Source organism: Xenopus laevis, chromosome 4L (genome assembly GCF_017654675.1).
Source record: "Xenopus laevis strain J_2021 chromosome 4L, Xenopus_laevis_v10.1, whole genome shotgun sequence".
Taxonomy (NCBI): domain Eukaryota; kingdom Metazoa; phylum Chordata; class Amphibia; order Anura; family Pipidae; genus Xenopus; species Xenopus laevis.
The window spans coordinates 25,236,526-25,252,305 of NC_054377.1; the positions used below are offsets into that span (position 1 = coordinate 25,236,526).

Here is a 15,780-nt window from a genome sequence, read left to right on the forward strand (position 1 = left end):
CCTCACAGCACCAATGTTCACAGACACAAAGTATAGCGAATGGCATTTTTATTGCTTTTATTTTGATACATTGTATAAATAGGCTTACAGTCAACAATTCCAAAAACTACTTGTATCCATAATTCTAGTGTGAGTGTCTTTTTCAAAACCTTGATGATGTTTCACTCTTTATCCCAGTGGCTTCTTCAGGTCATCTGAATTATAAAAACAATAGTGTTTCACAACATATGACACTACTTCCAGTCAAGTTACTTGAAAAATGAACACCTTTCTCAGTGAGATTCCTGGTACCACTTTTACACCCCTTTGAGATTCAGCTAACACCTACATCAGGAGTGCCCATACTTTACTAATGCGAAGTCCACTTTTAGTCATGATCTCCCAATATGATCTACATCCATAAAAGCATTGTTAGCATTCTCGAAATTCTATTAGTAAACTGAGCAACAATCCAATAGTATATGCACCGGAAATTGCCAAAAGAGTATCTCCACAACCGCAAGGGCATATCAAACCAAAAGTTATATACAAAAAAAATGGATTTATACTCTTAGAACCAGCTGAGTACTACTTAGATATTTGTATCAACATGTTTATGAATAAAAAGGCAATGTTTATTAGACAACCGTGCCAGGGAATCACAATACAAATAAAAACACTTAAAACCAATTAGAGCTGTTATGTAAAAGAAGGGGCCCCTCCTATTTAAGTTATAGCACTCTATAGAGCTTAATTCAAGTAATACACATATCAACATGTGCTATAATGCAGAAAAGTTAATAATAAAGGACCATGAAGTTGTCAATAGAAGTGTCAAAATGTTAACATATGTATCCCTAACTCCAAACTGCAGTTAGTGTCCCATGTTGTTTAGGTTGTAAAAAATAACCTGTAATGAATTTATAAAATCCTAGGCATGTGTAAATATCTTGATCCCTTGTGATGATCCAGTTTCCTGACCCAAGGAATGTTCTTGTGAGGACAGCATTAAATGTTGGAGGTGATTAGTAAAAACAGTATCAGCAGAGTATTCCGCCACGTGGTAGTTAATGAGCTATTGCTCAGTGTATCAGTGTGGAGCATAAATGATGTCCCTTTATCGATGTGCCGAGTTAAACAACATGTGTGGCATCTTCACAGGGTTAATAAATGTGCTACTGATCTGTAACACCGCTCCACTTTAGACTCCATGTTCCAGAACAATTTTTTTTTGTTGATTTTTTTTGTTGATTGATTTGCTATTTATGACTTGCTTTGTTCTTCAATTGGAAAGCTCCATGGCAGAGTGTATAGTGTGACAGACATTATCCCTCTTTTATGCAAAGAAAGGGGATACTTGAAAAGTTTACCATCTTGATATCCAGAAATATTTCTAAGTATTTAATGCTTTCGTCACAGTTAACTTAAATGAACAGAAATGAGGAAATTTTAATAAAGGTCTTTATAATTAGATTGACAAGTTTTGAAAACTAAAGTTGACCCCGACTTGATCACGCAACCTTCTGATCTGGAGCCAGACGCACTACCGTTGCACCACGAGGTCTGACTGGCCTATGTTGACCTACGACCCTTCACAGTGGTGTTCATAGGTTATTAAAATTAAAGGGGCGATTCACCTTTAAGTTAATCGCCTGTTCCAAGCAACTTTGCAATTGGTTTTCAGTAAAAGTTAACTGCACCTTTAATGTAAATGGGATGGTGAGAATAAAAGTGTCATATTTGATGTGTAAAGGATGTCAGGAAGTTCATTAGGAATCATTTATAAACAAAAATCTATTTTCAAGATGATGTCTAGTGACTGAGAATTGGTTCAGAGGTGTAGCTATTACATCAAAATTGTCAGTTCTGTATGGTTCCATGGTGTAATGTTTAGCACTCTGGCCATTGAATTCTGCGATCCAAGTTCAAATCTCAGTGGTATCTTAAGCAGGCTCTAAAGAAGTGCATTTTGTTCTCATCTTATATATCTTTTATACTATGAAAGAATTCATTAAACATAGGTGCCGCTGCCAACCCGTTGGACGAGCTCGAAGTCCTGCTGCGGGTTCTTGCGGACCGCGCTTTCTGTAAAGGAAACCGACAATAAACCAAGGGAGCGTGACGTTTGCAAACGGAGTCCCGGAACTGAACTCTTACTTTGCGTCGCGCTCCTCTCTCTCCTCCCCTCTAGCGAAAAACCTTTATGCTGCTTCCATAGACTTCAGTCAGTTCTCGGGTTGTGGGTGCAATGTCTCGCATTCACTGTAGCTCTTATACACTTCCTGGTTATTTTTGCACCGTTTGACGAAGTCTCGCGGTGAGACTATGCACGTGATGTCACGCGCATAGTCTCATAGTCTCTGAGCCTGAGGGAGGAGCCAGGACAGAGGTGCGGAGTGTGACTGCAGCCGGATGGGGGTGAGAGAAAAATTAGGCGATGGCATGCGGCATTATTTTCTTCTGCACGTATGTGCCCATCAGAAGTGGTAGATCCTTCAATTCATTACTCACGCCCATTCATGCTTCCTCCTCTCCCTTACTTCTGCCGCTGGAGGCAGGGAAAACATGAAGATCCCGGGAAATGATAGGTAAACAAACAATGCAGTCGGGCAATGCAGTTTCACAATTCTAAATGTGAAGCATGAAATGTTTTGTGTTTTGGTCATTACAGTTTGGGCGCATTTGTTACTAATCTGGTCACTCTGTCATTCTGTGCAAAGGCTCAGTGTGGCAGTAATTTGATAGGATAGGGCAACTTATATAACTTATATAGAAATCCATATAGAGGATTCTCACTGTGTACTGGGTGCTATTCTTGAGCATATCAATTAGACATCGCAAATCACCTGAATTAAACACTTATTGCCCCTCCCCTGACCGCCATGGTAAATTCCTGGACCCTGGCTGTGCAGTCACATGTCAGGCTCATACACTAGGCTGATATCCTCTTCACACATAACGGATGCTTTCTAGATAAATAATTTGTGTGTTTTTGTTAAATGGGCGTGACTTATGAGGGGGAGTGGCCATAAAGTGGGCTACGCGCAGCACAATTTTTTGTCCCTCTTTTTTAGTCTCAAATGTTGGGAGGTATGGTAGATAGACGTGCAACTTCGCACCCTTACGCTGTGGCGTGTTTTACCATTGTGGGTGATAGTCTGAAAAACGTAAATACGTTACCGTTCGCCGACCTAGAACAATTCTGTTTTTATAAATGTTTGACTACATATGTTCTAGCGCCCGTTAATATAACGGGCTTAATGTCTAGTAGCTTATAATTTTACTAATTTCAAAACTGAAGACCCTGAATATGGAGGATATTGTGCAACGTGGGTGGGGTTACTGTGAACCATGTCTTGGCCTAACTGGCTGTGTCCTGGGCAGTTCTATGCTTTTAGAAAAGTAGAATTTCTGGGGAACTCTCTTATGTTTGGTGAATTGTTTCATAGTATAAAAGAATTGTTGTTGGGGGACTTCTTTAGATTCCACCAAGATTTGAACTTGTATTTCTGCATTCAAAGCCCAGAGCGCTAACTATTACACCATTACACCAACCAAAATGCTCCTGTAATTAATAGCTACACCTCTGAAACAGTGCTCAGTCAAGAGACATCATCTTAAAAATAGGTTTTTGTTTATAAATGATTCCTAATGAACTTCCTGACAAATGTTTTGCATACTTTACACATCAAATATGACACTTTTATTCTCACCATAAGTTATCCCATTTATATTAAAGGTGCAGTTCACTTTTACTGAAAAGCAATTGCAAAGTTGCTTGGAGCAGGGCATTCTATAACACTGTAAAACCTTACTTAAAGGTAAAGCACCCCTTAATTGATATAACCTATGACACAACTGTGAAGGGTAATAGTTAAAGCCAGAGAAATACGACCTTGTGGTGCAACGGTAGTGCGTCTGACTCCAGATCAGAAAGTTGCGTGTTCAAATCATGTCAGGGTCAGCTTTAGTTTTCAAAAAATGTAAATCTAATTATAAAGATTAATATTATGATCACCTCGTTTGTGTTCATTTAAGTTAATGCTATGACTATAGCTACTTCTAATTAACATTAACAACTAGATATTACTAGATATCAAGCTGGTAAACTGCTCAAGTATCCCCTTTCTTTGAGTTAAATAGATCTCTAGGTTCCCTCTCTCTGTTAGCCAGCTCTATGCTGATGATACATTAGAAGTGATTGGGACTTGTCCTAGGGGGAAAAAAAAAGATTTTTTTCACGTTTTTCAAGCATTTAAATTTACAAATTGAAGGTATTTAAGTTTTTCCCACTATTTTATGCAAATTAGTTTTTTATGTTCGGATTTTAAAATAAATAGCAAACTTTTGAGTTTATTCAAAGTAGAAAAACTCTAAAATGACACAAATTCAAATCTTGATAAATAGGCCCTTCTTTATCCCTTATCTTGTGTCTAGTATAAAATACTGTCACGTCTATAAAATAGATAAAGACTGTCCAATTTATATAACATCCATAGCTACAACTGTGTTATTTGCATAGTCACCATGTCATTATTTATATATGAGCAGTGAACACTCTATGCTAAACCCCTTCATTTATAGACTGAGGCTTGGAAGTAGAGTGCCTAATAGGAGAGCCGTGGGGACTTTACATATGTCACATCAAATTTAAATACAGTGCTCCTCCTTTGCTACTTTCAAAACAGCCCCCGTAAAGCAAGTATTAGCTATATACAACACAAGCAGATACATCTCAGATACATCTCAGATACATCTCAGATTCTGGCATATAAATATAGCCCTACAGCTGGCTCCATAGCTCAGTGGTTAGAGCACTGGTCTTGTAAACCAGGGGTCGCGAGTTCAATTCTCGCTGGGGCCTAATGTTTGAGATATTAATAATGAAAGAGATACACATCTGTGAGAAGTCGGAAATTTGACTGTCATCCTGTTTATGTAAGGTATCAGAATAAAAGAACTAAACATATCATTCATCATCATACATAAAGCACTGCGTATCTTGACAGCGCTATATAAATAGATGATGATGATACATCACATAAACTTATTATTGTATAATATATTCGCACATGCACACTTGAATGTCAACTGCCATTCCTTCTGATATTTAGTAATTTACACTGTATGCTGTTCAAAATTCTTAAACATCTATTTCATGATCTTAAAAAAGTAGCATTTCTGGGGAACTCTCTCATGGTTGATGAATATAAGATGAGAACAAAATTACATTTCCTGAATATTACCTAAGGTTCCACCAAGTTTTCAACTCTGATCACTGTAATCAAAGACCAGAGTGCTAACCATTACACCATGGAAGAAACCAAAGCTTCCATTTTTAAAGTAATAACTATACCTATTAGCCAATCCTCCATCACTTGACATCATCTTGAAAATAGATTTTTGTGTATAAATGATTCCTAATAAACTTTCTGACAAACACTACAGTCCTTAGTAACAGAAATCAACAGACACAACTTTTTGCTTAATGGTTAGAGCACTGGTTTTGTAAACATTCACACCAGTGAGAATTAGAGATAACAGTAGTTCTTGGAACGGTTGACTATAAGCCCATGTATGTAACATATCAAAATAAAAGCACTAAACATGTCATTCACCATACTTGTGTTTGTGAACATTGGTGCTGTTGGGCTAGGGACAGACGGTTCCAGAATCCGCCTGCTGAAAATGGCAGGCCAATTCTGCCCCTCACCACAAGCACTATCCTCTTCTTTTTTCACATATGGTGTCGTTTCTGGTGCAAACATATATGACAGATTTTGGCATAGAAAAATGCAAATTTTCACCCCTAAATCTGCAGAGAGTGTTTGTGCCGGAGCTAACACAAGGGTTCTGATGCAAAGGAAGAAACTTAGAAATATTACTAGATATCAAGCTGGTAAACTGTTCCAGTATCCCCTTTAGGGATGGGCAAATTTTTTCAACTTGTTTTGCCGCAAAAATGATGCCCATAGCCTTGTATGACGTCGTGCGTAAAAAAAAAAAAAAAGCGCATCAGAAAATTTTCGCTGCGCAATAACAGTTTTTTATACGTGTTGGCGACAGTTTGCCAGCGGCAAATTTTTGATGAAATGGGTCAAATTCGCCCATCCCTAAACCCTTTTCTTTGAATTAAAGAGGGTTGCTGTCTGGCACAATATATGCTCTGCCATGGAGCTTTCCAATTGAAGAACAAAGCAAGTAATACATAGCAAGTCAAAAAAAAATGATGAAAATTGAGCATAGGACTGGCCAGACATGGGATGACTTTGACGTAGTTGGCCATCTTAAATATATTGCAATATATGGACAACCAATCCCTGTTTTGTTTAAAGGGTAAGGCATTTTTCAGTAGCTGTATGCATAAAATGTCTCTGTCTTAAATATATTGATAATGGGTTGAGTGCAGAGGACTCTTGTATTTGTCTATATGTATTTTGTGGTCACAGCCTCATTGCACAACTTTCCCTTGTTTGAAAGTAGACTTTGCATTAGTAAAGTATTGGTACTCCTGATGTAGGTGTTAGCTGAATCTCAAAGGGGTTGGTATAGTGTGATCCAATAACAATGGTACCATTAATCTCATTGAGAAAAGTGTTCATTTTTCAAGTGACGAGACTTGAAGTAATGTAATTTGTTGTAAAACACTATTGTTTTTACTATTCAGATGAATTGAAGAAGCCACTGGGATGAGGAGTAAAAAAAAGTTCTATAAAATGACCAGATTACTCACATTTGGATAGCCAGTCCCAGTTGCCATCATTGATATGCCATCATGTATGGTTTTAAGGGAATCTAACCTTAAAGGGATTCTGTCATCGGAAAACATGTTTTTTTCAAAACGCACCAGTTAATAGTGCTGCTCCAGCAGACTTTTGCACTGAAATCCATTTCTCAAAAGAGCAAACAGATTTTTTTATATTCAATTATGAAATCTGACATGGGGCTAGACATTTTGTCAATTTCCCAGCTGCCCCAGGTCATGTGACTTGTGCCTGCACTTCAGGAGAAAAATGCTTTCTGGCAGGCTGCTGTTTTTCCTTCTCAATGTAACTGAATGTGTCTCAGTGGGACATGGGTTTTTACTATTGAGTGTTGTTCTTAGATCTACCAGGCAGCTGTTATCTTGTGTTAGGGAGCTGTTATCTGGTTACCTTCCCATTGTTCTTTTGTTTGGCTACTGGGGGGAAAGGGAGGGGGGGTGATATTACTCCAACTTGCAGTACAGCAGTAAAGAGTGATTGAAGTTTATCAGAGCACAAGTCACATGACTTGGGGCAGCTGGGAAATTGACAAAATGTCTAGCCCCATGTCAGATTTCAAAATTGAATATATAAAAATCTGTTTGCTTTTTTGATAAATGGATTTCAGTGCAGAATTCTGCTGGATTAGCACTATTAACTGACTCATTTTGAAAAAAAAATTTTTCCCATGACAGTATCCCTTTAAAGGAATTGTTCAGTGTAAAAATAAAAACTGGGTAAATAAATAGGCTGTGCAAAATAAAAAAATGTTTCTAATATAGTTAATTAGCCAAAAATGTAATGTATAAAGGCTGGAGTGAATAGATGTATAACTTGTCAGTCAGAACCCAACTTCCTGCTTTTCAGCTCTCTTGGTTTACACTGACTGGTTACCCTGGTTACCAGGCTATAACCAATCCGAGACTTGAGGGGAGGCCACATAGGTCATATCTGTTGCTTTTGAATCTGAGCTGAATGCTGAGGATCAATTACAAACTCACTGAACAGAAATGTACCATGTGGCCCCCCTTCAAGTCGCTGACTAACTCAGAGTTATAGAGCTGAAAAGCAGGAAGTTGGATTCTGGCTGTTTTATTAGACATCTGTTCACTCCAGCCTTTATACATTACATTTTTGGCTAACTAACTATATTAGAAACATTTTTTATTGTGCACAGCCTATCTATTTACCCAGTTTTTATTTTCACACTGAACTATTCCTTTAAAAATAACACCTTAAATGCACTTGCTTTCTTAAAGAACCTTAGTAAATTATCTAAATAACTTACCTTTTATGTTTTCTACATATATCTATGCATTTCTAATGCATTACAACTACTAAGTGTAGTGTATGTTCAGTGTGTATCATGCATACCTTCATGCCCGGTATCTCCATACTTAAAGGCTAGGGCCAGAAGGGCAAAATCAGCCTGCTGAAAACCTCATGTCAATTTCAGCCCCTCGCCACAAACAGTATCATCTTCCTTTGCATCCAGAACCCTTGTGTTAGCTCCGGCACAAACACTCTCTGCGGATTTTGGGGTGAAATGCAAAGTTTCACCATAATCCACCATATGTGTTCACACCGGAATCAACACAAGGGTTCTATATGTGAAAGAAGAAGAGGACACTGCTCACGGTGAGGGGCTGAAATCAGTCTGCAGATTTCAGCAGGTGGATTCTGGCCCGTCTGTCCCTAGCCTAATAGTACCAATGTTCACAAACACAAAGTATGGTGAAAGACATGTTTAGTGCTTTCATTTTGATATGTTACATACATGGGCTTACAGTCAACATTTCCAAGAACTACTTTTATTTCTAATTGTCTGTTTCAAAATGACACTATTGTTTCATAAGCTCAAATGAACTTGCGACCTCTGGTTTACAAAACCATTGCTCCCTTACCACTGAGCTACAGAGCCAGCACTATGCGTGTTCTTATATACTTGAGAAATAAAGTCTCAGCACCACCCATGTATCTAAGTTTAAAAAGCCTTTACTGGTATCATGGCTCAGCTCTCAGACAAAGAACAACGTTTCAGGCCCAAACGTGGCCTTTTTTCAAGTTACTTAACTACACATAGTCACACAGATTTATACTCACATCTACAGTGTCATCTATGTGCATGTAGAAGAAACCAATTAAAGCAATGTTCTTTTAAGTCTTTTTTGTGTCAAAAGAGCTTTGTTCTTCCTTTGCACTGAATGCCCTTTTTCAGCACTTTGTGCTCTATAATGACATTTCAAAAGAAACATTTAGACTGAACAATGATGGAAGAAAACATGAATGGAATATCCTGAAAGATGATGTAGAACTCCAGGGCACTCTTCCACCCCAGCCAAAAATAGTATTTAAAAGACCAAATAATTTCAAACAAGTTTTAACAAAAAAACATCTTGAAACTAAATGTGGAGATGCCAGGGATTGAACCCAGGGCCTCATACATGCAAAGCATGCGCTCTACCACTAAGCTACATCCCCTTCAATGCTTTTAGCTGCTTTTTATACCAATATACTTCTACATCTGCTTGTTTGCATCTGTCCTTTGATCACGGCATGACTTTCTTGTAGAAACTTTATGGTGACTATTGCACATCAACTAATATTTTGTGAAAATGACCACAGCTATGTATGGGGCATATGGCAAATATCCTCACGGAGGCCTTGTGGCGCAATGGTAGCCCGTCTGACTCCAGATCAGAAGGTTGCGTATTCAAATCACGTCAAAGTCATATATTCTTTATCCTTCTACATTATTAATGTATATAAACCGGTAATAATTCTATACAAAGGAATGTCTTAAAGGAGAACTAAAGCTTAACTAAAGAAGTAGGCTAGAGATCTTTTACATTATGTTTTGGCCTTCTGTACCAGCCCAGGGCAACCACAGCCAGGTGTCACAGTTGAGGTGGCAAATTCTGGAAAAAGTGGTAGTAAAACAGGGCCAAGATTTAAAAAGAGTGTTGCTCCAACGTGTTACTGGATATGGCTGCTACATGCTAGATATCGTAAAGGATTAAATTAAGAATTTAATATGGCTTGCTTTTTGTAATATTTATCTTGACTTTATTCTCTTCCAGATGAATTCTTTATTGTTCCCTTCTGTATCAGGGACAGCTTCCTTTTGCTCCCCCTTCGTTTAGGGTAAGAAGTTTCAATACACTATATTTTGATTGTATTAATTGTAAATGCTATTTTGTATTTATGTCTGTTTTGTATCTCTGATTGGTTCACTTTAATGCACTGGGTAAATTAACTTTTTTCTATTAATGCATTTTAACCCTTTGAATCTGCAAGTTTCATGGTTTTATGATGCATTAACTTTTTATGAATCTAGAACATGTTTCACTAATTTTACACAGGATCACTGACACACTGAGGATGCACACCTTTGGATGATCCACCATTGGTGGATGGACTCTAATTGACTTTATTTGCATATCAATTGCTTTATATTCAACCTTTGCACTGTGTTCTTTATGCTTGAGAAAGGGGCGTGACCCTGAAAAGGTTGCATTTCGCAATAAACACGCAAGGCAGCTTTCTTGCATTGTTTGATCCTCTACCTCTGTGCACTAGGTATCGTTTTGATAATTATCGGAGGGTGTGCGGGAGCCAAAGTTGCATTACTAGAGTGTATAGTGTGACAGACATCCCTCTTTTATGCAAAGAAAGGGGATACTTGAAAAGTTTACCAGCTTGATATCTATAAATATTTCTAATTAATAAATGTTATAGTTATAGTCATAGTTAACTTAAATGAACACAAATGAGGCAATTATAATAAAGGTGAAAACAAAAGTTGACCCCGACGTGATTTGAACACGCAACCTTCTGATCTGGAGTCAGACGCGCTACCGTTGCGCCACGAGGTCTGACTAGTTTGTGTTTACCTATGACCCTTCATAGTGGTGTTCATAGGTTATTTAAATTAAAGGGGTGATTCACTGTTAAGTTAATCACCTGTTCCAAGCAACTTTGCAATTGCTTTTCAGTAAAAGTGAACTGCCCCTTTAATGTAAATGGGGTACGTTATGGTGAGAATAAAAGTGTCATATCTGATGTGTAAAGGATGTCATATATGGTCTTAAGGGAATCTAACTATAATATAACACCTTAAATATGCATGCTTTTTAAGGAACTTTTGTAAATAATCAAAATAACATGTTTATGATTTATATATATATATATATATATATATATATATCTATATCTATATCTATATCTATATCTATATCTATATCTATATCTATATCTATATCTATATCTATATCTATATCTATATCTATATCTATATCTATATCGATATATATATAGCGTCCATATAGGTGAATACACTCTTACCGGATTTAATAGAAGGGGGTGCGTCAAAAGCTTAATGTTACATACAGGTCCATTTATCATGATATATATATCTCTCATAGACTCCATTTTATCCAAATAATCCAGATGTTTAAAAATGATTTCCCTTTTCCATGTAATAATAAAGCAGTAGCTTGTACTTGATTCAAACTAAGATATAATTCATCCTTATTAGAAGCAAAACCAGGCTATTTGGTTTATTTAATGTTTATATGATTTTATAGCAGATTTAAGATATGAAGATCCAAATTCCGGAAAGATCTGTTATCCGGAAGCCAGAGCATTCTGGATACCAGGTCCCATACCTGTATATATATATATATATATATATATATATATATATATATATATATATATATATATATATATATATATAGTCCAAAATTAGGCGAGCACACACAGGTCTTAAGATTCAAAAAAGTTGTGCTTTTATTATGAAAAAATCCTTAATAAAAGCATATATATATATATATATATATATATATATATATATATATATATATATATATAGTCAAATACAAGAGTCCTCTGCACTCAACCCATTATCAATATATTTAAGACAGCGACATTTTGTGCATACTGCTACTAAAAAATGCCTTACCCTTTAAACAAAACAGGGATTGTTTGTCCATATATTGCAATATATTTAAGCTGGCCAACTACGTCAAAGTCATCCCATGTCTGGCCAGTCCTATGCTCAATTTTATCTGATTCATTAAGAATTCTGTTGCTTCATTATACATTTTACAAAGGGACTTGGTTTTACCTGCAACTTAACTTGCTGCTTTCAAAGTAAACCTCCCAAACTTGGCTGCCCTTTTATAAGACACCAGTGGGATCACCTGACTATAGCTGGGAAGGGGTGGGAGCTACAACATGGAGCTGGTCACTGCTCCTGTATAAACTATAACAAACAAGGGAAAGTTGTGCTCACCACTATTTTTTAAAACCATTAGGCGGGGGTGCAATGAGGCTGTGACCACAAAATACATATAGGCGGGGGTGCAATGAGGCTGTGACCACAAAATACATATAGTCAAATACAAGAGTCCTCTGCACTCAACCCCATTAAAATGTCGCTGTCTTAAATATATTGATAATGGGTTGAGTGCAGAGGACTCTTGTATTTGACTATATGTATTTTGTGGTCACAGCCTCATTGCACCCCCGCCTATATGTATTTTGTGGTCACAGCCTCATTGCACCCCCGCCTAATGGTTTTAAAAAATAGTGGTGAGCACAACTTTCCCTTGTTTGTTATATATATATATATATATATATATATATATATATATATATATATATATATGCTTTCTAATGCATTGCAGCTACTAAGTGTAGTGTATGTTCGGTGTGTATCATGCATACCTTCATGCCTGATATCTCCATGCTTTTAGGCTAGGGCCAGAAGGGCCAAAACCACCCTGCTGAAAACCACATGTCATTTTCAGCCCCTGTCTGCAAGCAGTATCTTCTTCCTTTGCATCCAGAACCCTTGTGTTAGCTCCGGCACAAACACTCTCTTTTTGGGGTAAAAAGTTGCGCATTCCTTCACCAAAATCCGCCATATGTGTTCACACTAGGATCAACATAAGGGTTCCAGATGTAATAGAAGAAGAGGATACTGCTCATGGTGACAGGCTGAAATTGGCCTGTAGTTTTCAGCAGGCAATTTCTGTCCCTGTCTGTCCCTAGCCTAACAGCACCAATGTTCACAGACACAAAGTATAGCGAATGGCATTTTTATTGCTTTTATTTTGATACATTATATAAATAGGCTTACAGTCAACAATTCCAAAAAATACTTGTATCCATAATTCTAGTGTGAGTGTCTTTTTCAAAACATTAATGTTTTGAAAGCTCAATAATTAATAAAGAAGTTGCTAGGCCCCAGCGAGAATTGAACTCGCGACCCCTGGTTTACAAGACCAGTGCTCTAACCACTGAGCTATGGAGCCATCTGTATAGTTATCTTATATATTTACAAGTGAAGTTACAGCACCATCTATGTATCTCAGTTTAAAAAGCTTTTATTGGTATCATGGCTCAGTTTTCAGACAAATCAATAACTGACCAAATTTTAGAAAAAACAATGATCATCGTATAATTAAAAACAAGACCACAATTAAAAAGAATCTATTGGAATAAAGGGTGCAAATCATATTCCCATTTAAGACCATGGAGTTCCAAAGTCTCAAGTGGCGTATCTACATAGCTTCCTTTTAAGCAACATTTTACATGGTCACCACCGCAACAAAATTTCGGTATGCTATCCACCACCTGACCCTTTAACTGTTGAACCCCATGGCCCTTCTCAGTAGGGATGTAGCGAACGTCGGAAAAATAGTTCGCGAACATATTCGCGAACTTGCGTCAAAAATGCGAACGGTTCGCGAACGTCGCGAACCCCATAGACTTCAATGGGAAGGCGAATTTTAAAAGCTAAAAAAGACATTTCTGGCCAGAAAAATGATTTTAAAGTTGTTTAAAGGGTGTAACGACCTGGACAGTGGCATGCCAGAGGGGGATCAAGGGCAAAAATGTATCTGAAAAATACATTGTTGACACAGCGCTGCGTTTTGTGCTGTAAAGGGCAGAAATCACACTAAATTTCTAAACCTGTGTAATAAACTGCTTTAAAACGTCCAGCGTCTACATGTAAAGGTTACAGCCTGTTCACACGCAAAGACGAAACGCGGCGCTTACTGCAACGCAAAAAAACGCAAAGAGCTTTAATGAATGATACCGTCAACTGAGCAAATAATATTTGTTAATTACTAGTTGAGCTTGTCAACTCCAGGATGTTCGTCCTGTTGGTGGCAATATTTCTGTAGTGGTGTGTTTAGCAGTCACCGTGCTTGTGCGCACGTGCACGGCCAGGCAGAGGTAATTCAATGTACAGTGAAGTGAACCAAAAAACACTGATTCTGCAGTGTGGGCCCAGTTTTGGTCTACTTTATTGATCACCTGTGGTGACCATAAAAGATGCGATTTTGCCACTGTTGCAGAACCCTGAAAAATTAGGCATGTGTACTTTCCTGAAAAATTATGTTTTTTTTGTCGCAGCCACTAAAGCACAGAGGCCAGAAAAAATATGCCATATGAATGCTAAAAATGTAATTTTTTTTTGTCGCAGCCACTGAAGCACAGAGGCCAGAAAAAATATGCCATATAAATGCTGAAAATATTCATTTTTTTTTGTCACAGCCACTGAAGCACAGAGGCCAGAAAAAATATGCCATATAAATGCTGAAAATATTCATTTTTTTTGGTCGCAGCCACTGAAGCACAGAGGCCAGAAACAATATGCCATATAAATGCTGAAAATATTAATTTTTTTTTGTCACAGCCACTGAAGCACAGAGGCCAGAAAAAATATGCCATATAAATGCTGAAAATATAAAAAAATTTTGTCGCAGCCACTGAAGCACAGAGGCCAGAAAAATATGCCATATAAATGCTGAAAATATTCATTTTTTTTGTCACAGCCACTGAAGCACAGAGGCCAGAAAAATATGCCATATAAATGCTGAAAATATTCATTTTTTTTTTTGTCGCAGCCACTGAAGCACAGAGGCCAGAAAAAATATGCCATATAAATGCTGAAAATATTCATTTTTTTTGTCACAGCCACTGAAGCACAGAGGCCAGAAAAAATATGCCATATAAATGCTGAAAATATTCATTTTTTTTTGTCGCAGCCACTGCAGCACAGAGGCCAGAAAAAATATGCCATATAAATGCTGAAAATATTCATTTTTTTTTGTCGCAGCCACTGAAGCACAGAGGCCAGAAACAATATGCCATATAAATGCTGAAAATATTAATTTTTTTTTGTCACAGCCACTGAAGCACAGAGGCCATAAAAAATATGCCATATAAATGCTGAAAATATTCATTTTTTTGGTTGCAGCCACTGAAGCACAGAGGCCAGAAAAACTCAGGATTTACCTGGATTCAGATGAAACCAGTAGGGTTTGCACCCTAGTTTGTAACGGTGGCGGAGGGAGGAGGACGCTAAAGGACAGCTGTGTGTGGAGTCATGAGGCGTGCAGAGAAGGACAGCTGCATGGGGAGTCAGAAACTCAGAACAAGTCTTCTGGCGTGCAGTAACCCTCCGAGATCCACCCCTCATTCATTTTAATAAAGGTCAGGTAATCCACACTTTTGTGACCTAGGCGAGTTCTCTTCTCAGTTACAATCCCTCCTGCTGCACTGAAGGTCCTTTCTGAGAGGACACTTGAGGCGGGGCAAGACAAGAGGTTCATGGCAAATTGTGACAGCTCTGGCCACAGATCAAGCCTGCGCACCCAGTAGTCCAGGGGTTCATCGCTCCTCAGAGTGTCGATATCTGCAGTTAATGCCAGGTAGTCCGCTACCTGCCGGTCGAGGTGTTCTTTGAGGGTGGATCCAGAAGGGTTCTGGCGCTGCCTTGGACTGAAAAACATTTGCATGTCTGATGTTACAGAGTGGCCAAAGTGCTTTGTCCTTGCAGGTGCGCTCGTGGCAGGATTACTGGCACCTCTGCCCCTGGAATGTTGATGAGTTCCTGAAGTGACATCACCCTTAAAAGCATTGTACAACATGTTTTGCAGGCTGGTTTGTAAATGCAGCATCCTTTCGGACTTGTGGTACGTTGGTAACATTTCTGACACTTTATGCTTGTACCGAGGGTCTAGTAGCGTTGCGACCCAGT

At 38.0% G+C, this 15,780-nt stretch overlaps 5 non-coding genes across 5 annotated transcripts; 2 read left to right on the top strand and 3 right to left on the bottom strand.

Moving 5' to 3' along the window:
* The first annotated feature begins 4,770 nt into the window (after positions 1-4,770).
* Positions 4,771-4,843, top strand: trnat-ugu. Its single transcript has one exon. It is a non-coding gene; the product is annotated as a tRNA-Thr (tRNA).
* Positions 4,844-9,131: 4,288 nt separating this feature from the next.
* On the bottom strand, positions 9,132-9,203 carry trnaa-ugc. Its single transcript has one exon. It is a non-coding gene; the product is annotated as a tRNA-Ala (tRNA).
* A 179-nt stretch (positions 9,204-9,382) lies between these two features.
* trnaw-cca lies at positions 9,383-9,454 on the top strand. The gene has a single exon. It is a non-coding gene; the product is annotated as a tRNA-Trp (tRNA).
* Positions 9,455-10,525: 1,071 nt separating this feature from the next.
* trnaw-cca lies at positions 10,526-10,597 on the bottom strand. Its single transcript has one exon. It is a non-coding gene; the product is annotated as a tRNA-Trp (tRNA).
* A 2,372-nt stretch (positions 10,598-12,969) lies between these two features.
* On the bottom strand, positions 12,970-13,042 carry trnat-ugu. The gene has a single exon. It is a non-coding gene; the product is annotated as a tRNA-Thr (tRNA).
* Between the last annotated feature and the right edge of the window lie 2,738 nt (positions 13,043-15,780).